Below are 13,435 nucleotides of genomic sequence, written 5' to 3' on the forward strand. Positions count from 1 at the left end.
TATATACTGTATATATATGTGTAGTCACTGTGCGGCCCTGTATATACTGTATATATATGTGTAGTCACTGTGCGGCCCTGTATATACTGTATATATATGTGTAGGCACTGTGCGGCCCTGTATATACTGTATATATATGTGTAGGCATTGTGCGGCCCTGTATATACTATATATATATATGTGTAGTCATTGTGCGGCCCTGTATATACTGTATATATATGTGTAGTCACTGTGCGGCCCTGTATATACTGTATATATATGTGTAGTCACTGTGCGGCCCTGTATATACTGTATATATATGTGTAGTCATTGTGCGGCCCTGTATATACTGTATATATATGTGTAGGCATTGTGCGGCCCTGTATATACTGTATATATATGTGTAGTCGCTGTGCGGCCCTGCATATACTGTATATATATATGTGTAGTCACTGTGCGGCCCTGTATATACTGTATATATATGTGTAGTCACTGTGTGGCCCTGTATATACTGTATATATATATGTGTAGTCACTGTGCGGCCCTGTATATACTGTATATATATGTGTAGTCACTGTGCGGCCCTGTATATACTGTATATATATATGTGTAGGCATTGTGTGGCCCTGTATATACTGTATATATATGTGTAGTCACTGTGCGGCCCTGTATATACTGTATATATATATGTGTAGTCACTGTGCGGCCCTGTATATACTGTATATATATGTGTAGGCATTGTGCGGCCCTGTATATACTGTATATATATGTGTAGTCACTGTGCGGCCCTGTATATACTGTATATATATGTGTAGTCACTGTGCGGCCCTGTATATACTGTATATATATATGTGTAGTCACTGTGCGGCCCTGTATATACTGTATATATATGTGTAGGCATTGTGCGGCCCTGTATATACTGTATATATATGTGTAGTCACTGTGCGGCCCTGTATATACTGTATATATATGTGTAGGCATTGTGCGGCCCTGTATATACTATATATATATATGTGTAGTCATTGTGCGGCCCTGTATATACTGTATATATATGTGTAGTCACTGTGCGGCCCTGTATATACTGTATATATATGTGTAGTCACTGTGCGGCCCTGTATATACTGTATATATATGTTGAAGCATTGTGTGGCCCTGTATATACTGTATATATATGTGTAGTCACTGTGCGGCCCTGTATATACTGTATATATATGTGTAGTCACTGTGCGGCCCTGTATATACTGTATATATATGTTGAAGCATTGTGCGGCCCTGTATATACTGTATATATATGTGTAGTCACTGTGCGGCCCTGTATATACTGTATATATATGTGTAATCACTGTGCGGCCCTGTATATACTGTATATATATGTGTAGTCACTGTGCGGCCCTGTATATACTGTATATATATGTGTAGGCATTGTGCGGCCCTGTATATACTGTATATATATGTGTAGTCACTGTGCGGCCCTGTATATACTGTATATATATGTGTAGGCATTGTGCGGCCATGTATATACTGTATATATATGTGTAGTCACTGTGTGGCCCTGTATATACTGTATATATATGTGTAGTCACTGTGCGGCCCTGTATATACTGTATATATATGTGTAGGCACTGTGCGGCCCTGTATATACTGTATATATATGTGTAGTCACTGTGCGGCCCTGTATATACTGTATATATGTGTAGGCATTGTGCGGCCATGTATATACTGTATATATATGTGTAGTCACTGTGTGGCCCTGTATATACTGTATATATATGTGTAGTCACTGTGCGGCCCTGTATATATATGTGTAGGCACTGTGCGGCCATGTATATACTGTATATATATGTGTAGTCACTGTGCGGCCCTGTATATACTGTATATATATGTGTAGTCACTGTGCGGCCCTGTATATACTGTATATATGTGTAGGCACTGTGCGGCCCTGTATATACTGTATATATATGTGTAGGCATTGTGCGGCCCTGTGTATACTGTATATATATGTGTAGTCACTGTGCGGCCCTGTATATATATGTGTAGTCATTGTGCGGCCCTGTATATACTGTATATATATGTGTAGTCACTGTGCGGCCCTGTATATACTGTATATATATGTGCAGTCACTGTGCGGCCCTGTATATACTGTATATATATGTGTAGTCACTGTGCGGCCCTGTATATACTGTATATATATGTGTAGGCATTGTGCGGCCATGTATATACTGTATATATATGTGTAGGCATTGTGCGGCCATGTATATACTGTATATATATGTGTAGTCACTGTGTGGCCCTGTATATACTGTATATATATGTGCAGTCACTGTGCGGCCCTGTATATACTGTATATATATGTGTAGGCATTGTGCGGCCCTGTATATACTGTATATATATGTGTAGTCACTGTGCGGCCCTGTATATACTGTATATATATGTGCAGTCACTGTGCGGCCCTGTATATACTGTATATATATGTGTAGTCACTGTGCGGCCCTGTATATACTGTATATATATGTGTAGGCATTGTGTGGCCCTTTATATACTGTATATATATGTGTAGGCATTGTGCGGCCATGTATATACTGTATATATATGTGTAGTCACTGTGTGGCCCTGTATATACTGTATATATATGTGCAGTCACTGTGCGGCCCTGTATATACTGTATATATATGTGTAGTCACTGTGCGGCCCTGTATATACTGTATATATATGTGCAGTCACTGTGCGGCCCTGTATATACTGTATATATATGTGTAGGCATTGTGCGGCCCTGTATATACTGTATATATATGTGTGTAGTCCCTGTGCGGCCCTGTATATACTGTATATATATGTGTAGTCACTGTGCGGCCCTGTATATACTATATATATATGTGTAGGCATTGTGCGGCCCTGTATATACTGTATATATATGTGTAGTCATTGTGCGGCCCTGTATATACTGTATATATATGTGTAGGCATTGTGTGGCCCTTTATATACTGTATATATATGTGTAGTCACTGTGCGGCCCTGTATATACTGTATATATATGTGTAGTCATTGTGTGGCCCTGTATATACTGTATATATATGTGTAGGCATTGTGTGGCCCTTTATATACTGTATATATATGTGTAGTCACTGTGCGGCCCTGTATATACTGTATATATATGTGTAGGCATTGTGCGGCCCTGTATATACTGTATATATGTGTAGGCATTGTGCGGCCCTGTATATACTGTATATATATGTGTAGTCACTGTGCGGCCCTGTATATACTGTATATATATGTGTAGTCACTGTGCGGCCCTGTATATACTGTATATATATATGTGTAGTCACTGTGCGGCCCTGTATATACTGTATATATATATGTGTAGTCACTGTGCGGCCCTGTATATACTGTATATATATATGTGTAGGCATTGTGTGGCCCTGTATATACTGTATATATATGTGTAATCACTGTGCGGCCCTGTATATACTGTATATATATTTGTAGTCACTGTGTGGCCCTTTATATACTGTATATATGTGTAGTCACTGTGCAGCCCTGTATATACTGTATATATATGTGTAGTCACTGTGCGGCCATGTATATACTGTATATATATGTGTAGGCATTGTGCGGCCCTGTATATACTGTATATATATGTGTAGTCACTGTGCGGCCCTGTATATACTGTATATATATGTGTAGTCACTGTGCGGCCCTGTATATACTGTATATATATGTGTAGTCATTGTGCGGCCCTGTATATACTGTATATATATGTGTAGTCACTGTGCGGCCCTGTATATACTGTATATATATATGTGTAGTCATTGTGCGGCCCTGTATATACTGTATATATATGTGTAGTCACTGTGCGGCCCTGTATATACTGTATATATATGTGTAGTCACTGTGCGGCCCTGTATATACTGTATATATATGTGTAGTCACTGTGTGGCCCTGTATATACTGTATATATATGTGTAGTCACTGTGCGGCCATGTATATGCTGTATATATATGTGTAGGCATTGTGCGGCCCTGTATATACTGTATATATATGTGTAGTCACTGTGCGGCCCTGTATATACTGTATATATATGTGTAGGCATTGTGCGGCCCTGTATATACTGTATATATATGTGTAGTCACTGTGTGGCCCTGTATATACTGTATATATATGTGTAGTCACTGTGCGGCCCTGTATATACTGTATATATATGTGTAGTCACTGTGCGGCCCTGTATATACTGTATATATATGTGTAGTCATTGTGCGGCCCTGTATATACTGTATATATATATGTGTAGTCACTGTGTGGCCCTGTATATACTGTATATATATGTGTAGGCATTGTGTGGCCCTTTATATACTGTATATATATGTGTAGGCATTGTGTGGCCCTGTATATACTGTATATATATGTGTAGGCATTGTGTGGCCCTGTATATACTGTATATATATGTGTAGTCACTGTGCGGCCCTGTATATACTGTATATATATGTGTAGTCACTGTGTGGCCCTGTATATACTGTATATATATGTGTAGGCATTGTGTGGCCCTGTATATACTGTATATATATATGTGTAGTCACTGTGTGGCCCTGTATATACTGTATATATATGTGTAGTCACTGTGCGGCCCTGTATATACTGTATATATATATGTGTAGTCACTGTGCGGCCCTGTATATACTGTGTATATATATGTGTAGGCATTGTGCGGCCATGTATATACTGTATATATATGTGTAGTCACTGTGTGGCCCTGTATATACTGTATATATGTGTAGTCACTGTGCGGCCCTGTATATACTGTATATATATGTGTAGGCACTGTGCGGCCCTGTATATACTGTGTATATATATGTGTAGTCACTGTGCGGCCCTGTATATACTATATATATATGTGTAGTCACTGTGCGGCCCTGTATATACTGTATATATATGTGTAGTCACTGTGCGGCCCTGTATATACTGTATATATATGTGTAGGCACTGTGCGGCCCTGTATATACTGTATATATATATGTGTAGGCATTGTGTGGCCCTGTATATACTGTATATATATGTGTAGTCACTGTGCGGCCCTGTATATACTGTATATATATGTGTAGTCACTGTGCGGCCCTGTATATACTGTATATATATGTGTAGGCACTGTGCGGCCCTGTATATACTGTATATATATGTGTAGGCATTGTGCGGCCCTGTATATACTATATATATATATGTGTAGTCATTGTGCGGCCCTGTATATACTGTATATATATGTGTAGTCACTGTGCGGCCCTGTATATACTGTATATATATGTGTAGTCACTGTGCGGCCCTGTATATACTGTATATATATGTGTAGTCATTGTGCGGCCCTGTATATACTGTATATATATGTGTAGGCATTGTGCGGCCCTGTATATACTGTATATATATGTGTAGTCGCTGTGCGGCCCTGCATATACTGTATATATATATGTGTAGTCACTGTGCGGCCCTGTATATACTGTATATATATGTGTAGTCACTGTGTGGCCCTGTATATACTGTATATATATATGTGTAGTCACTGTGCGGCCCTGTATATACTGTATATATATGTGTAGTCACTGTGCGGCCCTGTATATACTGTATATATATATGTGTAGGCATTGTGTGGCCCTGTATATACTGTATATATATGTGTAGTCACTGTGCGGCCCTGTATATACTGTATATATATATGTGTAGTCACTGTGCGGCCCTGTATATACTGTATATATATGTGTAGGCATTGTGCGGCCCTGTATATACTGTATATATATGTGTAGTCACTGTGCGGCCCTGTATATACTGTATATATATGTGTAGTCACTGTGCGGCCCTGTATATACTGTATATATATATGTGTAGTCACTGTGCGGCCCTGTATATACTGTATATATATGTGTAGGCAGTGTGCGGCCCTGTATATACTGTATATATATGTGTAGTCACTGTGCGGCCCTGTATATACTGTATATATATGTGTAGGCATTGTGCGGCCCTGTATATACTATATATATATATGTGTAGTCATTGTGCGGCCCTGTATATACTGTATATATATGTGTAGTCACTGTGCGGCCCTGTATATACTGTATATATATGTGTAGTCACTGTGCGGCCCTGTATATACTGTATATATATGTTGAAGCATTGTGTGGCCCTGTATATACTGTATATATATGTGTAGTCACTGTGCGGCCCTGTATATACTGTATATATATGTGTAGTCACTGTGCGGCCCTGTATATACTGTATATATATGTTGAAGCATTGTGCGGCCCTGTATATACTGTATATATATGTGTAGTCACTGTGCGGCCCTGTATATACTGTATATATATGTGTAATCACTGTGCGGCCCTGTATATACTGTATATATATGTGTAGTCACTGTGCGGCCCTGTATATACTGTATATATATGTGTAGGCATTGTGCGGCCCTGTATATACTGTATATATATGTGTAGTCACTGTGCGGCCCTGTATATACTGTATATATATGTGTAGGCATTGTGCGGCCATGTATATACTGTATATATATGTGTAGTCACTGTGTGGCCCTGTATATACTGTATATATATGTGTAGTCACTGTGCGGCCCTGTATATACTGTATATATATGTGTAGGCACTGTGCGGCCCTGTATATACTGTATATATATGTGTAGTCACTGTGCGGCCCTGTATATACTGTATATATGTGTAGGCATTGTGCGGCCATGTATATGCTGTATATATATGTGTAGTCACTGTGTGGCCCTGTATATACTGTATATATATGTGTAGTCACTGTGCGGCCCTGTATATATATGTGTAGGCACTGTGCGGCCATGTATATACTGTATATATATGTGTAGTCACTGTGCGGCCCTGTATATACTGTATATATATGTGTAGTCACTGTGCGGCCCTGTATATACTGTATATATGTGTAGGCACTGTGCGGCCCTGTATATACTGTATATATATGTGTAGGCATTGTGCGGCCCTGTGTATACTGTATATATATGTGTAGTCACTGTGCGGCCCTGTATATATATGTGTAGTCATTGTGCGGCCCTGTATATACTGTATATATATGTGTAGTCACTGTGCGGCCCTGTATATACTGTATATATATGTGCAGTCACTGTGCGGCCCTGTATATACTGTATATATATGTGTAGTCACTGTGCGGCCCTGTATATACTGTATATATATGTGTAGGCATTGTGCGGCCATGTATATACTGTATATATATGTGTAGGCATTGTGCGGCCATGTATATACTGTATATATATGTGTAGTCACTGTGTGGCCCTGTATATACTGTATATATATGTGCAGTCACTGTGCGGCCCTGTATATACTGTATATATATGTGTAGGCATTGTGCGGCCCTGTATATACTGTATATATATGTGTAGTCACTGTGCGGCCCTGTATATACTGTATATATATGTGCAGTCACTGTGCGGCCCTGTATATACTGTATATATATGTGTAGTCACTGTGCGGCCCTGTATATACTGTATATATATGTGTAGGCATTGTGTGGCCCTTTATATACTGTATATATATGTGTAGGCATTGTGCGGCCATGTATATACTGTATATATATGTGTAGTCACTGTGTGGCCCTGTATATACTGTATATATATGTGCAGTCACTGTGCGGCCCTGTATATACTGTATATATATGTGTAGTCACTGTGCGGCCCTGTATATACTGTATATATATGTGCAGTCACTGTGCGGCCCTGTATATACTGTATATATATGTGTAGGCATTGTGCGGCCCTGTATATACTGTATATATATGTGTGTAGTCCCTGTGCGGCCCTGTATATACTGTATATATATGTGTAGTCACTGTGCGGCCCTGTATATACTATATATATATGTGTAGGCATTGTGCGGCCCTGTATATACTGTATATATATGTGTAGTCATTGTGCGGCCCTGTATATACTGTATATATATATGTGTAGTCCCTGTGCGGCCCTGTATATACTGTATATATATGTGTAGTCACTGTGCGGCCCTGTATATACTATATATATATGTGTAGGCATTGTGCGGCCCTGTATATACTGTATATATATATGTGTAGGCATTGTGTGGCCCTTTATATACTGTATATATATGTGTAGTCACTGTGCGGCCCTGTATATACTATATATATATGTGTAGTCACTGTGCGGCCCTGTATATACTGTATATATATATGTGTAGTCACTGTGCGGCCCTGTATATACTGTATATATATGTGTAGTCACTGTGCGGCCCTGTATATACTGTATATATATGTGTAGTCACTGTGCGGCCCTGTATATACTGTATATATATATGTGTAGTCATTGTGCGGCCCTGTATATACTGTATATATATATGTGTAGTCACTGTGCGGCCCTGTATATACTGTATATATATATGTGTAGTCACTGTGCGGCCCTGTATATACTGTATATATATGTGTAGTCACTGTGCGGCATGCGTTCCCATCTTCTCCTTGCGTTGTTCCCTCCTCGTCCGTCTCTTTACAGTCGCTCTCCATTATGTGCGCTGCCCATTGTCTGTCACTTCGCATGGACGCCCGATGGTGTCGTTGCGAGATCCTAGTTAGGGGACAGTCAGTGTCGCTGTTCTCTTAGGGTTGATGGGAGCATCTGGCTGCCCGGGATGCACACTGTGCGCGTGCGCCCGTCGGGCGGTCTGGGAGCATTGGTTGATGCGGCGTTCGACTCCGTGTCCTGGTCATGTGGGCGGGGCGTTGGCTCGTGGCCCGGTGTTTTTCCGTTTCGCGCGGTTCTCCGGGGTCGTTTGTCAGTGTGACCCGCGCCGCTATAGTAGGGCGCCCGTTAGATTAGGGACCGGTGGATATATTTAGTGTATGGGCAGCGGTGGATGCCCGGTGGGACAGCTGATGGTGGGAGGTCTCTTTTTGATTGGTTGACCAATAATTGATGCCGCCTCTTTAGATTTTTCTCGCCCCTCTAGTGCGTCCTGTGAGTTAAGAGAAGCTACGTACTTGTCACACTGAACTTGGTGACCTATGGGAGTACAACATGGTAGACGATGATTTGTTAGGGGATCTCTGATTGGATGAAGTTTCATATAAAGACATGCAGGTATGATGTTAACCCCCGGAAGAAGGCTGATTGGCGAAACGTGCATAGGGGCAGATATCCCCACCCACAGGAGGTAACAGTTTGTCTGGCACTTAATCTTCGTGTGACCGGCGTTTCTCTTGGCATTACTCTGCTTTGTAGCTGATGCTTGTCGTTCTCGACCATTTGCTATTGGTAGGCGATTAGTGGGGGGCGTGTTATGTGCAGCTATTTGGTTGTAGGTTTTTGTTGGATTAGAGATTAATTTCCCATAAACCTCCTTGTCAGATAAAGGTTCTAACATTTGGTTTCTATAATCCTCGGCACCACCGTACCTCCCGCGTCACTGTGTCGGATTGCTGGATCTGTCAGTTTTCTCAGCTCTGTCTCTGCAGCTTTTTGTTTTTTGCTGAAGTTTTTTTTGAGTATCAGTAGAGATCTCATTTTTCAGTTCTCTTTCTAGAACTTCCTGACATGTATCCAGACGCCCCCTCTACTGTGTATGGGGTAAAACTAAGGATTCTTACGTGCTGAGACTGATGGACTCTGTGTCTCCTGCACCTTCTTAAGATTCTAAACACTGCAGATTTAGGAGAGATAACTGTCCTCTATAGTCCGGTTTCTGATAAATATTTGTTTCCGGTGAAATTTCACATTCTTTTATTTCTTTTTTTCAGTCTCAGCATAAAAATGTTTTTTAATTGTCAGAGTTCTAATAAATTTATTGAAATCTAAAATTGTCAAAAAAAGTCAACATTTTGATCAGGTGCACAATTTAACTCTAAAACCAGACTGTGCAGATGATCTTGTGTCAGAGTCCGTGAAGACAAATTCAGCACGTTTCATTCTTCATTATCTCTTCCTGTGCCTGGTGATTGCTCCCTGCGCTCCTCCGCTGTTTCCTACCGGCACGCCCCCTGCGTTATTTGAATGTCCCAAAAAATTCCCCTTTGTTTCTATTGGCACTGCTACCAAAGGAGGAATCAGAAGTCCTGCGATCAGATGAGTCAGGACCCGATGAGATGGAGAAAGCAACCTGCGATTCTCTGCTTGGGGTGCTAGGAGTCTGGCCATGTTTTAGAGCAGATTTGGGTCTGCGCGGTGTTCTCTCCCATTGGCCCCATTCACATCTTTTACCGCTTGCATAGTCTTTTAAATCGCTGGAAAATGTTCTCTTTTTCCGGCTGATGATATCTTCCTCTCGAGCAGAGACATTTTCTTTCATGTTTTTGAGTGATTGGTCATATCGTGGCCGGGTTTTGTGTTTCCCCATAGCTTTTTGCATCTCTTCATTTCTTTCTGGATCTCAGTAAGCTTTTTCTCTTCCTGCTTAATGATCAATCTCATTAGATTCAGAGCAGTTTGTTAATATTTGATTCCAGCTCTCCATAAATTCAGCACTGAGACTGGTTGTCGGCAATGTTTTTATTCTGAGTCCTCTCAGGATCATCTCTTTAGCTACATAGCTTTGCAGCGTGGTCGAGTCGCACCATATTTTAGCTTCTTGTTGAGTAAAGGTACTGTCACACTTAGCGATATACCAGCGATCCCGACCAGTGATATGACGCGGTCAGGATCGCTGGTGAATCGCTTGGTGGTCGCTAGTGAGCTGCCACACAGGCAGATCTCACCAGCGACATCGCTGGGGTCGGGGTCGCTACTTACCTGTCAGACACGGCGATCCTGCGTCCTCCCGTCTGGCTCCACGCTCGTCTCTCCACAGGAAGCGCCGCAGGAAGCTGACGATGAGAAACGGTCCAGGACGTTCTCGCGCGATCAGCGATAACCAGCGGGGGAGCCGGTCGTAGGTAAGTATCAGACATAGCGACATCACTGGGGTCGGGGGTTGCTACTTACCTGTCACACTAGGCGATCCTGAGTCCTCCCGCCCGGCTCCACGCTCGTCGCTCGTCTCTCCACAGGAAGCGCCGCAGGAAGCTGACGACGAGAAACGGTCCAGGACGTTCTCGCGTGATCAGCGATAACCAGCGGGGGAGCCGGTCGGAGGTAAGTATCAGACACAGCGATGTCACTGCTGCGTCACAAGTTATAGTGATATCGCTTAGTGCGGCAGGCCCTTAAGGTTCTCCTGCTGGGTCACTTGCTCTGTGAAGTCTAGATAGTCCCCGGCTTCTACAGGTTCATTGCCAAACACCTGAGCCGCTTTCTTATTCCTGTCTTCTGTTCATTACAAAGACAACACCTTCTCAGCAAACAATAGAGGTGAAGTAGGGAGAGCCCAGCGAGTCCACATGTAATGGCACAAATGGGGAGAGAGAAAAGAGCTCTCACCAGTGAGCGGTAGAGTGGTTATTGCTACGGCCGGGCCGTCTCCGCAAACACCCGAATCAGTGCAATGATCTGCAATAGCGGAGAGGCGGAGAGCACGGCCCATGTGAAGTAGCACAAAGAGAAGACGGGTTAAGAAAGCCCTGGCCGGCTCCCCGACCACCGTGTGGAGCCTCGGCTGCACCCAGCGATAGTGGACAAGAGACCTGAGCGGCGCGATGCAGCTGGTAACATTTATTGCTTTATAGAAAAATTACATTACTGCATGTATGGATTACATTACCTCCAACACCTATAACATCACATTCACTCACAAACCCAACACAACCCAAATATCATTTCTAGATCTACGGGGAAATGTAGGACAGGAAATCCTACACTCACCGGAAACCCAACACAGGGAACACCGTACCGCACGCCCGAAGAGGCCACCCCAGGCATGGAATCTATTCCCGCTGGAGAACATAGAAGGTCAAAAAGAAACTGCGCGGAGGAACGGGAGGAAAACAAAGAATCCGATGCACAAAAAACTGAAACAACTAAAACAACCGGGGCCATGCAAACTGGATGTTAGAGCCAAAATCATAATAACAGGGACAGAGCAGATCTATCGGAACCAAAAACGAATGTGAATCTTACAAAAAGGAGAGACGTGAATAATAAAATATCTGTCAGTCTTGACTATAGTCTTAATAAAGAGCATTTTTGTAAATGCCCACCAGTCCTGTAGGAGGATGAAATCTATTAGACGCCGGCACCAGTGTTGTGGCCGGACGAGCTCCCACTATTGGAGATATCGCATTATCCCGCAGTCTCTTTACATCGGCAGCATCTTCAGAAAATTGGCTAAAAACCACCGGCTTTAATAAATGCGGTTCTAATAAATGTAAAATGTGCAGATATGGACAAAAAACAGACATTCAATGACTCGGGCAAAATCCAGAGGTATCAAACAATGTATTGTAACACAGAAGCTGTGGCCTCTAGGACACACTGCGAAATCTGCCATTTCTCCTATGTAGGCTGCACAACAAGGAAACTAAACACCCGGGAGCACAAGAGGGGTGTAGAGAATAACAGCCGCAATACACGCAGCATTACCATGGGGTCCACACATCTTCTACTGCAGCATAATGGGGATATGGAGGCGATGTCTGCTGCAGGAATAGAATGGGTTAAAAAGTCAATGCGTGGTGGAGATGGAAAAAGATGCCTCCTTACAAGAGAGCAGAGATCATGTGTCACACTCACTACTGATGGTTATTGCTATTGTGGTGTAGTGACCACTGTGTCCTCTAGGAGGCGCTGTGTGGGTGTCCCAGGACGGGTGTACAGGCACATTCAGTGTGATAACAGGAGCAGGGTCCTAAATGACCATTATGTGTCTCAAGGTGGGTGGCCTTGGGATGCTCCAGGGTGTATTGATCAGCAGAGGTACTGCTGATATTTCTGTTACACTGTGTCAGGGAAGCCTGTGTGTGTCTGTGTGCAATAGAACCTTTAGTGAGGTCATAGCCATGTGATCACCTGTGGGTGTGGTTACAGGGCTATGTAATTGAGGTGTTTGGCACATGTGAGAGAGTGTGAGGGAGTCTGTAAGAGTGTGGACAGACTTCCCTGTGTCCAGGTGGGACACTACAGAGAGCGGCCGGTGTGCTAAGGAAGGAGAAGCCCTCCTGGGTCTGCGGCTGCAGAGAGAGCGCTGCTCGGGACATTGCCCTGGCCGGTGTATTAGTTGTATATGGGGAGGACTACACCTCCCAGCATGTGCTGAGACTCTCGGTCCGAGTCTGAAGCCACGGACGTTTATGATCTTTTGGCCTAAGCTAGAGGCGATGTTGGTGATATGCTGAGTTATGGTTTATGAAGTAAATAAACCTCATGAACTTGGGAAGAACCTGCCTCATAATTGTCTCCGCTGCACCTGAGCGAGTCACATCCCTACAATTGGTGGAGAATGCGGGCAGCGACTCCCAGAAGCACATGTGGCAGCGCTGGCTATTCTGAGCCAGGAGAGCAGACGGTCTGACAACCATGAGTAACACTGACCGAGGGCAGAGAAAGTGACTGTATGAATAT

This window comes from Dendrobates tinctorius, unplaced genomic scaffold, assembly GCF_039654945.1.
Source record: "Dendrobates tinctorius isolate UK_male_01 unplaced genomic scaffold, ASM3965494v1 ptg000297l, whole genome shotgun sequence".
Lineage (NCBI taxonomy): Eukaryota > Metazoa > Chordata > Amphibia > Anura > Dendrobatidae > Dendrobates > Dendrobates tinctorius.